Source organism: Vicugna pacos, chromosome 22 (genome assembly GCF_048564905.1).
Source record: "Vicugna pacos chromosome 22, VicPac4, whole genome shotgun sequence".
In the NCBI taxonomy this organism is placed as follows: domain Eukaryota; kingdom Metazoa; phylum Chordata; class Mammalia; order Artiodactyla; family Camelidae; genus Vicugna; species Vicugna pacos.
In genome coordinates, this window is record NC_133008.1 from 5,676,328 (window position 1) to 5,699,305 (window position 22,978).

Consider the following 22,978-nt stretch of genomic DNA (forward strand, 5'->3'; position numbering starts at 1 on the left):
AGTTCCTACCACTTTGAGTTTAAATGTGGCCACAGAGATTGTTTGTCCAATGAAGTATAAACCAAAGAGATGAGTGTCACTTCAGAATGGAAGGTTTAAGAGCTAGTGAGCAGTTTAACGCATTTCTCTCTCCATCATTTAAGGTGAATGGTACTATTTCTGCCATGGTCCTGGGGACGTGCCTCTAGCTGACCTACGCTGTATATTTTGTCAAGAGGAAAGTCAACTTTGATTGATCAAGACTCCTGAAATTTAGGAGGTTTGCTTGTTATTGCAGTGGAACATAGCCCATCCTGACTAACAAAACTGCTCCTTAAAAATAGAGATTTTCAGGCCACATTAAACCTCCTGAATTAGAATCTGGAGCAGTTGAAGCCTGGAATTCTCAATTTTTAGCAAGATCTACAAATGCTAGGCTTCCTAAATGTTTACAACTAATGGTGCACAGAAATGTTAGTTTAAAAAAATTAGGAAATGTGTATCAGGTCCAGATTATAAAGGGTCTTAAATGCTAGACTGGGGACTTTGGCTTCTGTTCTGAGGACAGCAGAGAGACCACATATAATTTAGCAAAAGGCATTTGTGCTCATGAGAGAGAGAAGTTTAGATACAGAAGAGAGTTTTGGTACCAAAACAAAACAAAGAAACAAACAAAAATAACATCACGATTTAAAGCTATTGCCACAATTTAGGATAGAATGCTGCTAATGCAGATATTTTGTCCACCCTTGATTATGTGTCTTTGGATCCAGAAGACTAGCCTTTGAGGTATACATGCATGTTGCCGGTGTATAAGGTGGGGGATAATTCACTTGGCAATTTGACTGAAAAGCTAAAGTATAAGTTAAAAAACCTCACATAGTGAAATCTTCTATTAAAAAATGCTTAAATAACCAATCACTAGAATTTGGGACATTAGCTATTCAGAAGCATTGGATTTACTTAGTTTTGGCTTTGCATTTAGGCCAAAGATTACGTTTCCCTAGGATAGCAGAAACCAAGTTGCTGAGATACAAAGATGTAGATAGATAGATAGAAAGATAGATAGATAGATGGATAGGAAATAGATCTTGGTCTAGACATTTACCCAAGTATGTAGAGTGAAATGAATGTAAGTTAATTGTAGAATGAGGCATTCCCCTGTATCCACTGTGCAGACAATGCATAATTATGTATAGTCTGTAACAAATCACTCAACTTCTTTCTGACCTTTCCTTTCTGAAACTATGTCTATATTTGGATGGAACCATCCTAATCGCTCTCTCACCCCTATCACCGCTGTCTCATTCATACCATGTTAGCGTTTGACTTGGATCTGACCAATCAGGGTGTTTCATTTCCTTTCTACAACGGTGGGTTCAGATTGGGCTTCGAACCCACTCAGGATCACCGTGAGTCATACTCATGATTTTACTACAGCCATTAAGAAAGAAGTCCTGTTTGCATGACAGCGTTGACAATGTGTTCTCCCTTCTTCCTAATGAAGTTTCTTCCTTTGCTGCAGTAATGGATTTGTGATCTTCATTTTTAGGCAAATGGACTAAGGAAAAAGATTGGATCTCAATAATATCTTTGGCATGCTGAGAATACATTTACCATTGGACTGCTCAGGTTCATAATATAATAATATATTCCTCTTTTTTTTTTTCATTCAAAGCCTATTTGAATTCTATTGCAATTTACTAAGACAGCAGTGTAACTCCTTTCACTAGCCGGGTAACCTTGAGAAAACTGCTTATTTTTTGTCTCAGTTTTCTCATCTGTAGAAACATGGTGTTCTATAACACTTAAAAAAAAAGAGACTCCATAATTTAACACATTATCTTACTCAATTTATAGTAGTTTTGTTAATATTGATGAAAATTCTTAGTCATTTAGCAAGACAAATGTTATGAAAGATATAATGTGCCTTGCAATTTTCTGCCAAACACACAAAACTTTTAGAAATATCCTTGTTTGTTTTCTACATGGGGACAAGCAGTCTCTAAGTAAGTACCTTTCTGGATGATAAAGATCTGACTAAAATGTTAATTTTTTTTTCCCCCTATCTTCTAGGTCAACAAGATGTAGTTATTATTCCTGGGGTACTTTTCTTGGTTAAAGACATTTTTTGTTTTCTTGAAAGCTCAGTGTTTTTCCATATCACTGAAGTCTGAAGTGCAAGGGGGGGAAAAAACAGTTTAAATTATTTTTTTTTTTTGGCTTCTCATTGCAGTGAAACATAATTTGGCTGAACTAATGAGATTCAATTGCTCATAAGTAAACTACAAATTAAACAATGACAGCTGGACAGTATTTGTTGTTGGGCTTCCTGTTTCAGAGGCAAGCTTTGTTATTGACTCACTTTTGACATATTTTCTACAGATTAAGAGTTTTGGGGAAAAGGGACCAAGAAAAAAATACTACCCACGTGCTCAACTGAATTCTTACGGAGGGCGAACTCTTCTAGGTTAAGTTCTGATTTCCTTGTCAAGTACTTCTCAACCTTAATTTACTGACATCAACTCTCAAATTCTTTGTACGAATTATTTTTCAGTTATCCAGACTGTAGATTCAAATATTTTGATCGGCATAAAATCCAATTAAGTCTGATTATGTTTCTTTGGAAAAGTTAATTAAATTATTTCTTTAAGTGTCCTGGAAGGCAAATGCCACGCCATGTGAATTGCAGATGACCTTTAGAACACTGAGAGATTTGCATACGTGAAGCACACCAGTTTACTGACACTCCCATCCCTGCTCTCTGAGACACAGAAAGAGGAAGCAGAGTTCACTTGAGTGACACTTCTCAGTGTGGAAAGATCATTTTCATTATCTCCAGCCTCCTTTTGTTTAACTCATCTCTGCGTTTCTAAGTGTCCTGATAACCTTGTCATTGAATAGCTATCCTTCTGTCACGTTATAAAAGTCAGAATTGACAGTCCTGTTCCATAGCCTCTTTCTAGGGAAAAACAAAAGCAAAAACTCTAAATTAGGGTGGGTAAACAGGGATAAAGGACCAAATCACTATTTAAGGTAAAAGAAGATGTGTCTGGCTCTTCGGAGTCCTCTCTTGCCTTGTTGGCAGGAAAAGTAGACCCTGCTTGTTTCTCATTAATGTTGCTTGTTGGCATACTTGGTGGGCGAGATGTTACTTCCTTAAGGAAACGCTGGCCTTTGCAGGCAAGAGAATTGGACACGTCGCTCGGGAGACAGAGTGAGGACCATCCCTTTGGTGTTCTACCCATGTCAGTCTGCTCTGACTGTGGCTCCTGATCTTGGTTCTTTGAGACCAATGCCAAGGCAAAGGTTAACTTCCTTTGGTTCTAATCCTACCGAATTTAACTCTTTTCTAAGTGAAACCTGACTAGTATTACTAACGAATGCTTTTAGATAAGGCCATTTAAAAAAAAAAATTCAAGTGATAATGGATGCTAATAGTCTGTCCACTCTTCAAAGTCTAGACAGATTTTATCTTTTCCATTCAACCCTCTTTGACTCTTCAATATAAAATGTTTCCCCTCCTCCTCCTCTGGACCTCTGCCCAAACAAGGCTACCTGGCACTTTTTTTTTAATATTTTTGTGAATGAAATATGCTATGTCACTATTTTTTTGTCCTATCAGAACTTATCCACTCAAATAGTTGTTATTCCTTGGGCAATAATACAGTTATTTTTAATGATGTTGCTGCAGCTCAGAACACTGAACTCTTCTTTTGGAATTTTCTTCAAAGCCTTTTTCTTTGTAGTATCTTTTTTTATAAAGACCTCAATAATGGTAAATCTTCATTTCTTGCAGATGGATTCAATTTTTGGAAATAGCCAAAAGTCACTCAGAGCCAAGTCTAGTGAATACGAAGGGTGATCAAGCTAGGTAATGCAGCTTTTGGTTAAAAACAAGATTTGATTGTAACCTAATGAGATATATTCTCATGCCAAGAAGTGGCACTGAGAGGAATCCTGAACAGAGGTCTGAAACTGAACCGTGGTGAACAGCTTTTCATAGCTGGCTAGACTTGGATGGTGGCTAGGCTTGTGCTGGTGGCACAGAAATTGGAACCTAGATCCTTCATTTTATAGATGACGAAACTGAGACACAGGAAGGTGAGATGACTCGCCCAAGTTCATCACACTAAGAAAACAATGTCTAATAGGAGCTCCTTCTACTGTTAATTGCTCTGAAGTTTTAAACTCATCTTTACATCAAATCAACCCACCGGGAGTTACTTAGTCTCTGTGGCCTGCAATTACCTGACCTCTGAAAGAAGGGTTTGAGCATTCGTACTGTTTCAGCCTTTATTTGCATAGATCGTGCTATGTACCCTGCAGTCGGCTGGTTGGAGATAATTTTTCAAAGGCACAACTTTATATTTTCCCACAAACGCATCTCTATATTCATTTATAGATTTAGAGCAGAAATCTTTACATAAAGTGGCCTGAAAACATCTCCCTTGATTCTCAATTTCAAATTCCTAGGCACTAGTTAAATGTTACATGTTTGCTAAGTTCCAGGTAGCATTCCAGATCCTGGATATACGTCACTGACAGAGACACACAAAACATGCCTACTTGTGCAAATCTGAGGATGGGTGATGGCTTGGATGAACCAGGAAGGTGCAGTGAAGTTATTCACCTATCCGCCCGTGCTGGTGTGAAAGAAGTGGTAGATGTTCACAACAGATGAGGTGAGAGGCACATGTTGGTGTCCCAAATTACACACAGATATCTTCCCAATAATGCACGGAGACCTCCTAGAATCACAGGTCCTAGGAACAGAAAGACACCTTATCAAGGATCAATTCTATGAATTTACTAATGGAAAAAATAAGGTGGCTTGAGTGAAGTGTCTCACATAGACATTGTCTTAAGGCAGAGCTCAACTAGCACTTGTGTTCCCCATACTTTAAATTATATAATAAACTTCACCCACTGCACAATATAACCTTCTGAGATGATGGAAATGTTCCGTATCTGCACCATACAGGGTGGTAGCCACCACCACCAGCCATAACTGGCCATTAACCACCTAAAATAAGACTAACGTGATGGAGAACACAGTTTCTTAATTTTCTTAAAACTTTAGTTAATTTAAATTTTAAAAAGCCAAATGTGGCTATTATATTGGATAGCGCTGCTGTAGAGCATTCATCTTATTTTAAATAAAATTTAAAATAGGATAATTATTTCTATTTTAAAGTACATGAAAAATAAATCAGATTACTTCACAAGACTGTTGTAAGACTGAAGATAAACAAAATATTTTGTGTTCCGTAGAACACAGGATAGCTACTTATGGCAACTAATTTTAGCCACATTAACAGTAAATTTCAATCACAGTATTTAATTGCATAAGAGAAACTCTATATCTGTTTAAACTGCTGATTTTTTTTAACATATCTGTATATGCATGAAACCATAACCACAATCAAGATAAGAAATTACGCCTCGCACATAAACGTTTTCAGCTGCCCCTTGTAATCTCTCCTTTCTGTCTTCATCTCTCCTCACCACTCCGCTCCACACCAAGATGGCCTCGCACCTGTTATCCCTCACTTTGGGTTAGTTTGAACTTTGTAGACTCTTACATAAATGGAATCACACAGTAGGTTCTCTTTCTAGTCTGAATCAATTTGCTCAGAATAACTATTTTGAAATTCACCCATGTGGTGGTATGTTGTCATAGTTCATTCTTTTTATTAATTAGTAATTTTCCATTGTATCAATATACTCCAATTTGTTTATCTGCTCACCAGCTGACAAAGTTTTGGGTTCTTCCTAGTTCTTGGCTATTAAATATAAAATGACTATAGAATACTGTATACACGTCTTTGCATAGATTTGCATATTTCTCTTTGCAGCTGTGTCAGTTTTTGCTTCCAGTATTTTGAGGTATTTTTTAATTAAATGAGTAAATACTTAAAATTGGTTTTTTCCCCCTAATGAATTGGCACCATTATGGGGTTAATATAATAAAATGATTACTTTTATTTGATAATGACTACTTTTAACATGGTATATTTTTATCCATACTTTTACTTTTAACCTATTTGTGACTTTATATTTAAAGGTTTCTTATAGGGAACCTATAGTTTCGTCTTGCTTTGTGTTCCACTAACATTCTCTCACTCTGTATCAGGATGTTTAGACTATTTTTGTTTATAGTGATTATTGATATGATCGGGTTTAACAGCACAGTTTAAGTACCATATTGCTAGTTTTTTTCCTATGTGGCCTAAATATTTTTTGTTCTCCTTTTTTTCTCTTCTGCCTTCTTTTGAAATCACTGAGTATTTTCTTCAATTCTATTTTATCTCTTTTGGGTCTTATTAGCTATAACTCTTTGTGATCTTACTGGTTGTTTAGAAGTTTATCTTTAGGATTTCTTCCACTTATAGTAGTCTTTTTTCCAGTGACATTATGCCATGCTTAGCATAAGAATATTTCAGTCGTGTAATTCTATATCTTCCCTGGTGAACTTCAAACTGTTTTTGGCATATATATATATATATACACACACATATATATATATATACATAAAATATACACTTTTTTATATATATATAAAACTTTTATGTATGCTTAACCTTGTAATATATTGTTATTATTTTTATGGTATATTGTTTTTATGGTTTTTTTTTTTTATTGTTTTTATGTTTGCTTTAAACAGTCCACCATATCTGAAAGTGATTCCGGTAATAACAAGTGTTTCTATTTATCCAGTTTTCATTTCCAATCTTCTTTATTTTTTCCCTCGTGTTAAATCTAGTTTTCCCTTCTGCCTACAGGGCTTCCCTTAACACATCCTATAATGCGTGTGTGCTGGTGGTGAGTTCCTCTAGCTTTGTATAAGCAGAAGTCTTTACTTTTTTCTTTTATTTAGGAAGGGTGTTTTCACTGCATAAAGATTTTTAGGTTCGGTTTCTTCTTCTTCTCTTAATGTTTTAAAGATGATGTTCTGATACCTTTTCTTACGTTGGTCCCAACAAGAAATTCACTGTCACTCTTAGCTCTGTTCTTTTGTTCATAACATCCCTTCCACTCCCTCTTGCTAGCTATTTTTAAGATTTTTCTCTCAGTTAATGGTTTTGAGCAATTAAATTATGGCATGACTCATTAGTCTCCTTCTGCTTTGAGGTCTTGGAGGTCACTGAAATTCTCGGATTGTGGGATTTTGGTTTTCATCAAATTTGCAAAAAATACATATTTATATATAGCCATTATTTTTCTAAGTGTGTGTGTTTCCTGACTCCTTCAAGAATTCTAATTATAGCTCACTTATTTCTACGGTTCTCTCTTTCTGCCTCTCGCTTTGTTTTTTCAATATTTCATTTTAGAAAGTTTCTATTGCAGTGACTTTAAGTTCACTTTCTTCTGCAATGTTTAATCTGCCATTAATACCATCTAGTCTATTTTTCACAGTGGACTTTGTAATTTTCATCTCTACTAGTTCCATTTAGGTTGTGTTTATATCTTTCATGTCCCTGCTTAACATGTTCAATATTTCCTCCCACTTCTTGAACATATGAGGTTCAATTATAATAACTGTTTTAGTGTCCTATTCTACTAATTCTATCATCTGTGTAATTTCTAAGTCAGTTTCCCTTGATTGACTTTTCTCTCCATTATGAATTTTATTTTCTTGCTTCTTTGCACGCTTGATCATTTTGATCATATACCAGACAGTGTAGAATTTAACTTGTTGAGTGCTGAATATTTTTGTATCCCTATATCCTGTAAATAGTATTGAGTTTTATTCTGGGATACAGTTAAGTCACTTGGAAGCATTTGGATACTTTCAGGTTTCACTAGAAAGCTTTGTTAGGTAGGATAAAAAACAACATTTGGTCTAGGATTAATTTTTCTTGATTCCTAAGGCAAAGTCCTTCTCTGCCGGATGCCTCATGAATTATAAGGAATTTCACTCTGGCTGATAGATACACTGGAAATTAGAGCCTGCCCAGGACCAGAGGGTTGGTTTGTTTGTTTGTTTTTGTTTTGTTTTGTTTTTACCAATGAAGAGCATTTATTATAGAACCATTGGAACTTCCTCAGAAGCTCATTTCCAAAAACTTGAAGGTGACAGATTTGAAAGAACAGTGGTCCCCATACCCATCTGCATCTTTCATGGTGCCTTAGCCTCCTGGCTTCCTTCCGCCAGCGATGCCAACCCCATGGTGAGGCTGGCCACCAGCAGCCTTCTGGATAACAGATTCAGGGCTGGCCCCAGCCTTAAACTGAGCACCCGGAGGTGCACGCAGAATTCAGCAGCCATCTGGTCCAAGCTCTGGCTAAAAAGAAAGCAGCTGGCTGGTTGTTGGCTTTGCAGAGATGGCCCTAGAATGCTGGTTTTCCAACTTTGGTGTGCCTCAGAATCAGTTCCATTTCTGCAGATTTGATGCTGGAAAGCTATGCATCAGAATCACCTCCATTTCTGCAGATTCGATGCTGGAAAGCTATCACCAGGATGAACAACCTGAAGTATAGTCAGTTTATAACGTGTCAGTTGCTGGTGTACAGCATAATGTGTATGTACGACTGAAACATGATACTTGATTGATTTTTACTCTTATTTTTAGTATTGCCTTCTTTCTACTTTCTTTGGATTTCTTTTTCTAACTTTCCTCTAATTTCTTGAAATAGGTGTTTTTCAGACCTTTTTTTCTTTTTAATACTTTCCTTGGCATTAAAGACTTTGAATTTTCTTCTGAACCCTGCATTAGTTGGAATTCCACAAATGTTAATGTGATTATTTCCTTTATGGTTCAGTTTGAAATACATATATATTAATTTCTATTGTGATCTCTCTGATGCATGTGTTATTTGGAAATGCCTATCTTAATTTTCAAACATAGATTTTTTAAATTATTTATCTTTTAGTTACTTATTGCTATCTTGATGATATTGAGGTCAGAGAATATACACGGCATGATTTCAAGCTTTGAGGTTTTTTTGGGAAGTGCTTTGTTAGCTAGTGTGTTATCAGTATATGCAAATTAGCCCTGTGTACTTGAAAAACAGGTGTATTCTGCATTTGTTGGGTATAGTGTTCTATATATATCAAACATGTTACATATTGTACACATTTTCAATATATTTGCTAATTTTCTGTCTACTTATTTTATCAGTTATTGACAAATAAGTTAAAATTTATCTGTGATTTTGAATTTGAATTATGAATTTGTCTTTTTTCTTCTTATAGTTCTGTCCTTGCCTTAAATGCTCTGAGGCTCTTTTATTCTATATGGGAAATTTAAAATCATTACATCATCTGAGTGGATTCTTCTTTTATCATTATTAAGTGATGCTGTTTCTCTCTTCTGCCTTAAATTCTATTTTGTCAGCAATTGATATACTTATATATGTTTCCTTTTCCTGTATTTGTATCTTATATCTTTTTCCATTATTTATTTTCAAGTTTTCTGTATCCTTAGGTTTTCTTTTTAAATAGCTTTATTGAGCAATAATTCACATGCCATATAGTTATTATAATTAAAATGTACAGTTTGATGATTTTTAGTATGTTCACAAATATATGCAACCATCAGCTCTGTTGATTTTAAAACATTTTCATCACCCCAAGAAGAAAACCTGTACTGTTCAGCTATCACCCTCCTATCCCCTCATTATCTTCCTCTCTACCAATAAGCAATTACTAATCTACTTTCTGATAAGAACAGATAACACACTTGATCTTAGCCAAAAGGCCAAGAGGTGATATCACTAATCTACTTACTGTCTCTACGGATTTCCCTTTTGTGGATTTTCATATGAATGGAATCATACAATGTATGGAATTTTGTGACTAGCTTCTTTGACTTAGCATGTTTACAAGGTTCATCCAACCTGTAAATGTATCAGTAAGTCATTTATTTTATGGCAGAATAATATTTCATTGCATGGATTGTTTATCCATTCATAACTCGATTGACATTTGGGTTATTTCCAACTTTTGGGTATTAAGAATAAAGCTGCTATACATTTGTGTACAAGTTTTAGTACGGGCAAATGTTTTCATTCTCTAGGGTATACACCAAGGAGTAAAACTGCTGGGTTTAATCATTTGAGAAACTTTCAGACTGTTTTCCAAAGAATCTGCACAATTTTACCTTTCCATTAGCAATGTAAGAGGGTTTCAATTACACCATAATCTTAAAACACTTTGTACTATTTGATTTTGTTATCCTAGCCATCCTAGTGAGTCTTGATTTCTGTCCTCAGTGGCCCAAAAGTCTTTCAGAATCAAAGCTTAAATTCTCCCACATCCCCCAAAATGCCCAGCTGGCTTCCCTCTTTCTCTTTTATTTTTCCCTGATAATTCTACTTATATATTCTGATCACATATACTTATATAGATATCTAGACAGATAGATCCATATCCACACACACACACACACACACACACACACATACACACATTCTAGCATTAGAGTTGTTTTCAGTGGAATGATTTGTCTAATTAACCTAGGACACAATATAACTGAAAGTAGAAATCTGTTCTTTTGTCCATTTTGGGAGGGAATTTTTTCTGATTGATATGTAGGGGTTCTTTGCATATTCTGAATATAATATTAATGATGTGTGTTGCAAATATCTTATGTGGTTTATATGGTTTTACTCAATACTGTCTTTCAATGAACAAAGTTCTAAATTTTAATATAGTTGAATAGGGCTTTTATTTTTTATGTCTATTGTAAGAAATATTTCCTCACCCCAAGGTCATAAAAATACCATCACATGTTTTCTTTTAAATGTTTTAATGTCTTGTCTTTCACATTTAAGCTTTTATCTGTTTGGAATAAATTTAGTGTGTGTGAGGTTGGGATTCAATTTATTTCATTATGTGTAACTGACTCTCCTATTTACTTATTGAATATATCTATCTTCTTTATATGAGGTCTTTCTTTTTTTTTCTTACTAGTATATTTGTCTGTGCATTTATGAATACCATAGTGCCCTAAATATTAAGTATTTATGTCTTGACACCTAGTAGAACAAGTATCACCAAGAGGCACTTTGTTTCTTTCATTTTGCTTTTCCATATATATTTTTGAATTATATGATCAAATTCTTAGAAAAAATGTTGTTAAATTTTGATTAAAACTACATTGGATCTATAGATCAGTTTGTGGAGAGCGGGTATATATATATATGTATATATGTTAGTTTTTTTCAATGATAAATTGCTTTTTAAAAATTTTTTTGGAGGAAGTAATTAGGTTTATTTATTTATTTTTTAATGGAGGTACTGTGGATTGAATAATACACATACTCTATAACCCAGTAATTCTGCTCCTAGGTAAATTTCTCAAAGAAATTCTTTTATAATCCCATATGGTACAAATATAAGGTGCCGTAAAGATATTCATGATAGCACTGTAATAGCAGGGAGCTGGAGGCAATCTAGGTGCCCAACCCCACGATGAGTAGATAAGTAAAATGGTGCATGTAGCAGTCAGATGCAACAGAGTAAGTGCACATTTAACAAAATGGATGGATATTAAAAACATAGTGTTGAGTGAAAAAAAAAAGAAATAGGATTAGGTCTATAGGACAATAGCATCTATGTAAATTAAAAGCAAACACCCATAAAATAAAACTATATATTTTGAAAGAACACATGCAAATAAAAGAATACACATTAAACACATTAGAATGACTGTGGAGCTCGAAATTTGTGGATACTGACAGGCATATGTAGAATAGATAAACAAGACTGTACAGGGTAGCACAGAGAAATATATACAAGATCTTCTGGTAGCTCACAGCAAAAAAGAATGTGACAATGAATATACGTATGTCCATGCATAATTGAAAAATTGTGCTCTACATTGGAAGTTGAGACAACACCGTACACTGAATATAACTCAATTAAAAATTTAAAAAAAAAAGAATGACTGTTTACGGAGAAGGGGAAGAGGTTTGGGCGAGAAGAAGGGAAATAAAAGCAAACGTCATGGAGTCTTCTAAGGCTCACCTATAGGCAATTCTCCCTTCCTCTCAAACACATGGGAGGATAGCACTTCCCTGCCCTCCTCAACCCTTCAGTTGGGCAAGGTCATGGGTTAATTCTGTCTGAAGAGTTGTAGGTGGAATTCATGTGCACCAGTTTTAGAGCAGAGGAGTTAATTTCTCATGGGAGAGTGTCCAGTGCTCTAGTCCTGTACTGCTAATAATCATAAAGGCACATATTAAGAAGAAACTTCCATCACCCTGGATCTCTGAGTGAATACAAGAAGCTGAGGCTCCCCCAGGCCCCAGCCCACTAAAGTGCATCGGACAGGTACTTTTAGTGAGAAATAAACTTTTGTTGTTTTAAGGTTTGGAGATTTGGATGTGTTTGTTACTGCAGCATAGTCCTAACCTATTCTGAATAATCAATTAAATAAAACAAGAGAGGGGTCTTTCAGGGACTAATAATGCTAAGAAGCATGACTAAGCCAAACGTGTACACCTGAACTTTCCCCTGCCCCACCCCAAATGAGATGGAGGAAGAAGACAAGGCAATTGCCTAAGATCACACAGCCTTGAATTAGGGCATGATAACAACCCTCAAAAGAATGAACAAGAATCAACGCCGTGCCTGCCTAGATTTCAGTGAGGTTTCACAAAGTTCCCTGTGCTGTTTCCATGGGCAGGTTGGAGACTTGCAGGCTGAGGAGCATGGCTACTGGCTTTCTTAATGATGGGCAACCGTCATGTCCTACAAGGGCTGATGAGTGAATCCAGGTCACCCTGAAGCTTCTTGCTGAAAACGGGTCCTCAGGCTCATCCTGTTCAACCTTTAAAAAAAAAGTCAAAAGATAATTGACTAACCAGGAGAAAATACCTGCAAAACATAGAAAAAAGGACAAAAAACATGAACAGAGAATTCACAAAAGAATGAAAATTTGAAATGGCTATTTAACCTATCAAGATATGTTCACACTCACTCAGAAAAGTGCAAATTCATAGTACACTGATATAAAATTTCTCACCTATGAGATTGGCTACGAATAAAAACCATGATGAGAACACGTTTGGTTCGTGAGACTCTGGGGAAGCAGAGCACTCTCACACATTCCAGGTAGAAACGTGAATCAGTCCACCTCTTATTGAGAAGATCTGGCAGTATCCAACAAAACTAAACACATGTTTACTTTCAGAACAAAGAACCCACTTCAAGGAATTTACACTGAAGATACACTTCCAACAATAGAAAAATAAATATGCACAAAGTTATTCTTTACAGCATTACACAGAATTGAAAAACATTAAATACAATCTAAATGCCCATATATAAGAAAACCGTTGAATAGACTATGGTATATCAACATAATGAGGTCCTATAAGCTATAAAAGAATGAGAAATATCACTGAACTGAGCAGGAATTCCAGCATACCTGTTAAATGGGGGGAAAAGTGTCTACAGCATTATTTCTTTTTATGTAATAAAGAAAAATAAAAAGGCACACATGGGTCGGTTCATTTGGGCAAAATTAAAGAAGATAGATAGGCTAGAAACTACTGAAATTGGGTACCTAGAAAAAGTGGGTGGAAATGGGGTGGAAAGGAAGAGGATGGGAGTAGAAATGGTGGGCAAAAGGAACATTTCTCTGGTCATATCTTTTTATCTAGTTCTGATATTTGGAACTATGTCAATATGTACCTATGGAAAAATTATAAAATAAAAAAGGCTGTGGAAAAAACTAAAATGGAATATAGAGAAAAACAAATGTATCTAGCAGTATAACATAACCACGCTGTGGGGGATGTAGAGGTAATTAATCTAAGCAACTTTTGAACAGAACAATGTTATTTTTTATGCTCTCAGGCTAAAAACAAACCAAAACTTTTTAACTAGTAAATTTGCTTTCCACCATGATATAGGATTGGCAGTTCCAAAACTTCTTTCTATGTATTCTAGGACTGAACAAAAAAGTTTATATATTGTGGATAATGGGAACTAGGTATCTGACTGTTGGAGAAGGGAGTTACAAATATAGAAAAAAAGGAAGGTTAAAATAACATCTATGATATTGGACTGGAATTTGAAGAACTGATGTGTTCATGACTTAGATATAGATATAGATATAGATACAGATATAGATATAGATATAATTTGATTTAAATAGGTATAGGAATAGATACGTGTGTGTGTATATATATATACACACACATATATATACACATATATTTCCTCGCTTTGCTTTCTCAAAGAGTCCATAAGCAATGATACTCCAAAGGCAATGAACACACTCAGCATCTGTGTCTTGGTTTTGAAATACCAATCTCTGCTAAAAGGAGCCAAAAATCTTTGGAGAAATGGCAAGTTCCAGTGCTGCATCTGGAAATACACAAGGGGAGCCTGGGATAGTTTGTTTTTCCAGAAAGGAAATATTCAAATAATGAGGGGAACTGATTGAAATGACACAGGAGCTACACTGAGGGCTCCCACTGGCCAAATCAAGGGCAATCAAAATAATGATCATAATAGATTTTGACCCATTAAATAAATGAAGTCTATATTGGTATAGATATTGAGTCAATAGTGATATAGATAAATCAATGAATAAATAAATGGAAGAGAAGGGAAAGCTTTTTTTTTGTAGTAGAATGCTAATTAATGAACATAGAAGTAATGATTGAATGAGGAAAAAATATAATTTGGCATCCATCAAGGGAACAACTGATTCAGGCAAAAATTGTAAAAATACTAAATAATGAAGTTAGTGGGTAAAAACTTAATGAAAAATGAGATGTTTACATAGTTTTTAACAATATCCTCACAAATTGCTTATTAGTTACAAAAGTAAAGTATTAACACTCCAGCAACTGAGCAGACACCACCTTAACTAACTGATCAAAATTAACACCATCAGTAACGGGACAAGTAGATAATATATATATCCTGATATAATGCACTGAAAAGGACATAACACCCCTTCTGTGGTGTTCCTGCCAAAAATGCATAATCTGACTCTAATATAATGAAGAAACACCAGACAAAACCAAATTGAGGCTTGTCCTAGCCAGCCTCCAGGATGGCCCCAAGTGATCCTTGCCTCCTAGTATTCCCATCCATGTGTAGTGCCCTCTCACACTGAGGAGGGCTAGTCCGTGTCTGTATTATCAAGGTTCTCTACAGAGAAAGAGACAGAGAGACAGAGAGACACAAAGACACAGAGAGAGACACACATACATACAGAGAAAGACAGAAGTAGTCAGAAAGAGAGACAGAGACAGACAGAGATATATTATAAAGAATTGGCACACACAATTACAGAGGCTGACAAGCCCCAAGATCTGCAAGGTGAGTTGGCAAGATGGAGACCCAGGAGAGCCAATAGTGTAGATTACGTCTGAAGTCCAGTAGGCTTCAACCATAGGAAAAGCTGACTTGATTTGAGTCTAAAGGCAAGAAAAAAGCCAGTGTCCCAGTTTGAGGGTAGTCAGACAGGAGGAATTCTCTCTTATTTAGGGAATGGTCAGCCTTTTCTTCTATTTAGGCCTTTAACTGATTGGGTAAGACTCACCTGCGTTAGGCAGCTCAATATGCTTTATTTAGTCTACTGATTTAAATGTTCATCTCAGGGATTCTGGTCCAAGATGGTGAACTAGGAGGCTGCTGAACTCACCTCTTCCCATGGACGCACCAAAACATCCATTTCCCCATCTTTCCCTGAAAGAGGCTTATTTGCATATCTTAAAAGATGTAGCCAGGTTGTTGGCATCACCCTGGAAAGCACTTGTGTACACATCTGGCAGTACCCCTTGATCACCTGGTGACCAGCATATTTATAGTGCCAGTTTCCACAGGACTGGCAACAACAAATGAAACAAAACAAAATAAAAAACCACTTCTTAATGAGTTATCTCCACCCCACTCCCCTGGACTCAGGGAGCAGACAGAAATGGCCATCTTCTAGTTTTTCTCTAAAAGAAGCCTTTAAATAGTCCTTCCCCAGTGTCAGGCTTCTAATTTAGCAGACACCTACAGACAGACTGTAGTCTTCCCTGGAAACCAGGGAGATTGGATGGTATCATCTCTATGTTCTCCCTCTGACCTGCTCCTGATGGCCAGGGTCCCCCTGGAACAAATTTGTACACATCTGGCATTCTGGCTTTTTGTGGCCGTCACCCAGGTGCCCTTTATCACCTGGCTGTGGTAGAAAACAGGGCTTGTGTTCATGTGCCTACAAGACTGAAGCAAATAAGGAAACAGTTCTTAACCAGTAATCTCTGTGGGGCTCAGTGCAGGAGGAGCAGACAAATGCCCAGCTACCAGTCTTTCCCTGAAAGAGGTCTACATGCATACTTTAACAGCTGCTTCCTGAGGGTTAGCACTTACGTATTGACTGAGATCTTTCCCTTTGGGACACTGAAGGATCTTGGTACATCTGCAACTACTTGAAGCCACTAAGCACAAAGAGGTAGACTGGGCAATCAAGAAGGTTTGAGAGACAACCAAGAGCTAGGGCTGGGCTAAACAGTAAGATTCATCTACATAACACCACTCTGTCAAAAACTAGAAGAGGTAGCTGTTTCATCTAATGCACAGACACCAACAGAGAGAATAAAGGAAAATGAAAAACAAAGCAAAACAAAACTGAAATATGTTACAAACAAAAGGATAAGATAAAACTCCAGAAACAGACCTTAATGAAGTGGAGATAAGTGATTTACCCAGAAAAGAGTTCAAAATAATGGTCATAAGGATGCTCACTGAGATCAGAAGAACAATATATAAGCAAAGTGAGAATTTCAACAAAGATAGAAAATATAACAAACAACAGAACATAAATCACAAAGCTGAAGAGTACAAAGACTGAACTGAAAAATTCATTAGAGTAGTCCAACATCAGAATAGATAAGTCCTGCTTTAGTGCGTTCTGCTGTTGCTAGGTGGAATATTCTGTAAAGTGCTGCTGAGTCAGGTCTAACATGTCATTTAAGTTCAATGTCTCTTTATCGATTTTCTGTCTGGATGATATATCCACTCCTGAAAGTGGGATATTGAAGTCCCCTACCATTATTATATTGCTGTCTATTTCTCCCTTCAGGTCTGTTAATATTTGCTTTATATATTTAGGTGCTCCTATGTTGTGGACATAAATATTTGCAAATGTTACACTTTCTTGTTGGCTTGGCTTCTTTATCATTATATAATGACCATCTTTGTCTTTTTTTACAGTCTTTAACTAAAAATATATTTTGTCCAATACAAATACAGCTACCTCCACTTTCTTTTGGTTTCCATTTGCAGGTGATATCTTTTCGGGCCCTTCGCTTTCAGTGTGGGTGTGCCCTTAAAGTTGACATGTGTCTCTTGTAGGCAGCATAGAGTTGGAGCTTGTGTGTGTGTGTGTGTGTGTGTGTGTTTTTAATCCATTCAGTCACTCTATGTCTTTTGATTAGAGAATTTAGTCAATTTACATTTAAAGTAATTATTGATAGGTATGAACTTACTAGTGTTATTTTGTTAATTATTTTCTGAATTTTGTAATTCCTTTGTTCCTTTCTTCTTCTCTTCATTTCTTCCTTTGTGAACACTCCCAAGTTCCTTCTATGAGATCAAGACCCTGATGCCAACACCAAAGACACTACAAAAAAAATTACAAGTAATATCTTTGATGAATGCAAAAATCCTCAACAAAATATTGGCAAACCAAATTTAACAATGTATAGAAAGGGCCACATACCATGATCAAGTGGGATTTATTTTAGGCATGCAAGGATTGTTCAATATTCAAAATCAACCAATGTGATACAACACATTAACAAAAAGGATAAAGTCACATGATTATCTTAATAGATGCAGAAAAAGCATTTGACAAAATTCAACATCCATTCATGATAAAAACTCTCATCAAAGTTAGTATAGAGGTATCATATCTCAACATAATAAAGGCCACTTTTGACAAACCTACAGCTAATATAATACTCAATGGTGAAAAGCTGAATGCTTTTCCTCTAAAATCAGGAACAATATGACCCAGGAATCCCACTCCTGGGCTTGTATCCAGAAGGAAATCTACTTCAGGATGACACCTGCACCCCAATGTTCATAGCAGCACTATTTACAATAGCCAAAACATGGAAACAGCCTAAATGTCCATCAACAGGTGACTGGATAAAGAAGATGTGGTATATTTATACAATGGAATACTACTCAGCCATAAAAACCAACAACATAATGCCATTTGCAGCAACATGGATGATCCTAGAGAATGTCATTCTAAGTGAAGTAAGCCAGAAAGAGAAAGAAAAATACCATATGAGATCGCTCATATGTGGAATCTAAAAAACAAAAACAAACAAAAACAAAGCATAAATACAGGACAGAAATAGACTCATGGACAGAGAATACAGACTTGTGGTTACCGGGGGGGGGGTAGAGGGTAGGAAGGGATAGACTGGGATTTCAAAATTGTAGAATAGATAAACAAGATTACACTGTATAGCACAGGGAAATATACACAAAATGTTATGATAAATCACAGAGAAAAAATGTGACAATGAGTGTGTATATGTCCATGAATGACTGAAAATTGTGCTGAACACTGGAATTTGACACAACACTGTAAAATGATTATGAATCAATAAAAAATGTAAAAAAAAAATCAGGAACAAGACAAAGATGCTCACTCTTGCCACTTCTATTTAACATAGTATAGGAAGTCCTAGCCAAAAACAAACAAGAAAATGAAATAAAATGTTCAATATCACTAACCATAAGAGAAATGACAATCAAAATCAAAATGAGATATCACCTTACACCTGTTAAAATGGCTTTCTTCAAAAAATCTACAAGTAACAAACACTGGTGAGGATGTGGAGAAAAGGGAACCCTAGTACACTGTGGGATTGTAAATTGTTGCAGCCACTAAGGAAAGCAGTATGAAGGTTCCTCAAAAAACTAAAAATAGAACTACCATATGATCCAGCAATTTCCCTCCTGAATATGTCCAAAGAAAATGAAAACACTAGTTCAAAAAGATACATGCACCCCAATGTTCATAGCAGCATTATTTAGGATAGCCAAGATATGGAACCAACACTAGTGTCCATGAAAGAACAAGGAAATATATATATGAAATATTATTCAGCCTTAAATAAGAATGAAATTCTGTTTGCAACAATGGACTTAGAGAGTATTATGTTTAGTGAAATAAGTCAGACAGAGAAAAACAAACATTTTATATTATCACATATGTGGAATCTAAAAAATGAAACAAATGAATGTATGTAACAAAACAGAAACAGACTCACAGATACAGAGAACAAGCTAGTGGTTACCAGTGGGTAGAGGGAAGAGGCATGGTATGAGATAGGGGTATGGGATTAAGAGACACAAACTATCACATATAAAATAGATGAGCTACAAGAATATATTGAATAGCACAGGGAGATATAGCCATTATTTGTAATAGCTTTAAATGGAGTATAATCTATAAAAATATTGAATCACTATGTTGTACACCTGAAACTAATATAATATTGTAAATAAACTATACTTTAATAAAATAAATAAAATAAATTATAAATACTTACAAAAAAGACACAAATAAATGGGAAGATAAAACTTATGTTTCTGAATTGGAAGAATTAATATTGTTATATTATACATACTACCCAAAATGATCTACAGATTCAACACAATCTCAGTCAAAATTTCAATGGTATTTTCAACCTAAATAAAAGAAAATACTAAAATTTATATGGAGTCACCATATACCCCAAATAGACAAAGCAATCTTGAGAAAGAAAAACAAAACTGTAAACATCACACTTCCTAATTTCAAACTATAAAGAAGAAACTCAGCTTTTTTCTTTTCTATGTAGGGAAAAACCCAGTTCTTCCCCATTGTGTGTTTCTTTCCTGCGTGTCTCCTTCACTTTTAATAGAACAGTTCTGGTGACTTCTGACACTTCTGGTGGCCAAATGTGTTGAGGTTTTTCCCCATATCAAGCAAGTCCCTGTGACACCAGCTGGGTATCCTACACTTTTACTCAATTCTGACACTATCTACCCAGATATAGTGTCAAATCCCACAGATTAAGGACTCAGCCCCATAAGACTGCCCCCATCTCAGTTCAGATGCCAGTCAGAATCCCAGTTATACCTCCTGTGCTTGTGACCAACAGGCTATAGTTTCAAGCTCCAATGACCCCCTCCTTGGGTTTGATTAATTTGCTAGAACAGCTCACAAAACTTAGGGAACACTTAGTTACATTTACCAGCTTATTAAAGAATATAAAAAAGGATACAGATGAACAGATAGATGAAGAAATACACAGGATGAGATCTGGGAGAGTCTCAAGTGCAGGGGCTTCTGTTCCCATGGAGCTGGAGGTGTGTCATCCCCTGGTGTGGATGTGTTCAGCAGCCCAGAAGCTCTCCTAATTCCACACTATTGGGATTTATGGAGTCTTCTTCACATAGGAAAGGTCAGTTATAAACTCCATTTCTAGTCTCTCCTCTCTGGAGGACAGTGGGGCATGGAGCAAAACTTCCAAGATTCTAATGATGGCTTGGTCTTTCTGGTTACCAGTCCCCATACAGGAGCCATGCAGGAGCCATCCAGAGTCACTTCAGTAGAACAAAGGATGCTCCTAGTGCTCCTATTATGGGAATTGACAAGGATTTTAGGAGCCCTGTGTCAGGGATGGGATCAGAGACAAATATTAGAACAAAAGATGCCCCTAGTGCTCTTATCACTTAGAAGATTTCAAGAGTTTTAGAAGCTCTCTGCCAGGACTAGGGAACAGAGACCAACATATATATTTTCTATTATCTAACATAAACTATATTACAAAGCTATAAAAATCAAAACAGCATGGTATTTGCATAAAACAGACACATGGATCAATGGGATAGAATAGAGCACCCAGAAATACATCCACATATGGTTGGTTAATTAATTCAAAACAAAGGAGCCAAGAATATACAATGATGAAAGGATAGTCTCTTCAATAAATGGTGTTGGTAAGCCTGAACCATCACATGCAAAAAGCGTGAAATGAAATTTCAGTCTTACACCATACACAAAAATCAATGCAAAATGGATTAAATACTTGAATGTAATACCTGAAACCATAAGACTCCTAGAGGAAAATATAGGGGATTAGCTCCTTGACACTGATCTTAGCAATGATGTTTTTTTAATTTGACATCAAAAGTAAAGGCAACATAAGCAAAAATAAACAACGATGACTACATCAAACTAAAAAGCTTCTGCATGGCAAAAATGAAAAGGTGCTCAATATTATTAATCACCAGGGAAATGCAAATTAAAACCAAAATGAAGTATCACCTCATACCTGTTAGAATGGCTATTATTCAAAAGATAAGAGATAACAAGTATTGGAGAGGATGTGAATAAAAAGGAACCCTTATATAAATCAGTGCAGCTACTATGGAAAACAGTATGGCAGTTCCTCAAAAAATTCAAAATAGAGCTGCTATATGATCCAGCAATTCCACTTCTGAGTATATATCAGAAGAAAAAAAATCACTATTCCAAGGAGGTGAATGCATGAATAAGAAAGTATATATATATTTTTTCCATAAAAAATTCCATTTGGCTATAAAAAGATGAATGAATCTTGCCATTTTTGACAACATGGGAGAACTTTGAATTCATTATGCCAGTGGTATAAGTCAAATAGAGAAAGACAAATACTGTATATCACTTATAATTGGATACTAAAAAAATCAAACTCATGAAAAACAGAGAACAGATTGATAGTTGCCAAAGGAGGGGGGGAGTAGGAAAAATGGGTGAAAGTGATCAAAAGGCACAAATTTCAGTTACAAGATAAGAAAGTACAGTGGGATGGCTATGCTTAACAATATTGTATATTTGAAGGTTGCTAAGAGACCAGATCTTAAAAGTTATAAGAAAAAATTGTAACTATGTAAGGTGATGGATGTTAACTAAACTTACTGTGGTAGTCAGTTTGCGATATGTACATATATGAAATCATTATGTTGTATACCTTAAACTGATACAATATTATATCTCAATTATACCACAATAAAACTTAAAAAAAAACAGAAAGAATTAAAATAAAGATATCAGTTACCAAAAAAAGTTAAGTTCATCCAAAAACACCCTTACAGAAAGACCAGAATGTTTGACCATATATCTGGGCACCTCATAGCCCAGTCAAGTTAACATTTAAAATTAACCATCACAGTATCCAATAGGATATTGTGGAAGTAATTTACTATGTAATATAGTAATATAGGCAAGATTCATTCATCTTCTTTATGGCCAAATGGAACTTCTGGGGATAGATTATAAAAGACATTGTGGCTTCTGCCTTTCTCTCTTATTTTACAAGAAGCCAGCTGTCATGTCACAAGGGCGCTCAAACGGTCCTGACATCAGGTCCACATGGTAAGGCTATGAGGCCTCCAGCCAATAGCCATGTGAGTGAGTCATCTTAGACATGGGTTGTCCAGCCAGGACCAGTCAAGCCTTCAGATGACTGGAGTTCTGGTGGATGTCCCTACTGAAACCTCATGAAAAACCCCAAGCCAGAACCACCTCACTAAGCTGCTCTCAGATTCCTGACACACAGAAATTGTGTGAGACAATAAATATTATTCCCACTTTTAATCAATAAGTTTAGGGTAATTTGTTACTATGCAATAGATAACTAATTTAAAAGTCATTCTACAAAAGTAATTGCTGTGTACTCTTCAAAAATGTCAAGATCATAAAAACAAAAAAGGATGGAGGACCTTTTCCAGATTAAATAAGAAAAACCGACAATCAAATGCAACGCATCATCCCAGAATGACCTTGGACCAAAAAAAAAAAAAAAGGGTGTGTGTGTGTCTGTTTCCTATAATAAAGACTATTGAGCTGACTGGAGAAATCTGAGCACAGCCTGTCCCTTAGGTATTGTGTTAATTTCCTGTATTTGCTCATCATACTAGTCCTATAGTTATGCAAGAGTATGTTCTTGTTTTCAGGGAATTGACACCAAACTATATAGAGTAGGAGTGTCA

General features: G+C 35.8%; 1 pseudogene; it reads right to left on the reverse strand.

The window, feature by feature from the left end:
• Window positions 1-9,601: 9,601 nt before the first annotated feature.
• LOC116277894 (U2 spliceosomal RNA) lies at window positions 9,602-9,695 on the reverse strand (annotated as a pseudogene).
• Between the last annotated feature and the right edge of the window lie 13,283 nt (window positions 9,696-22,978).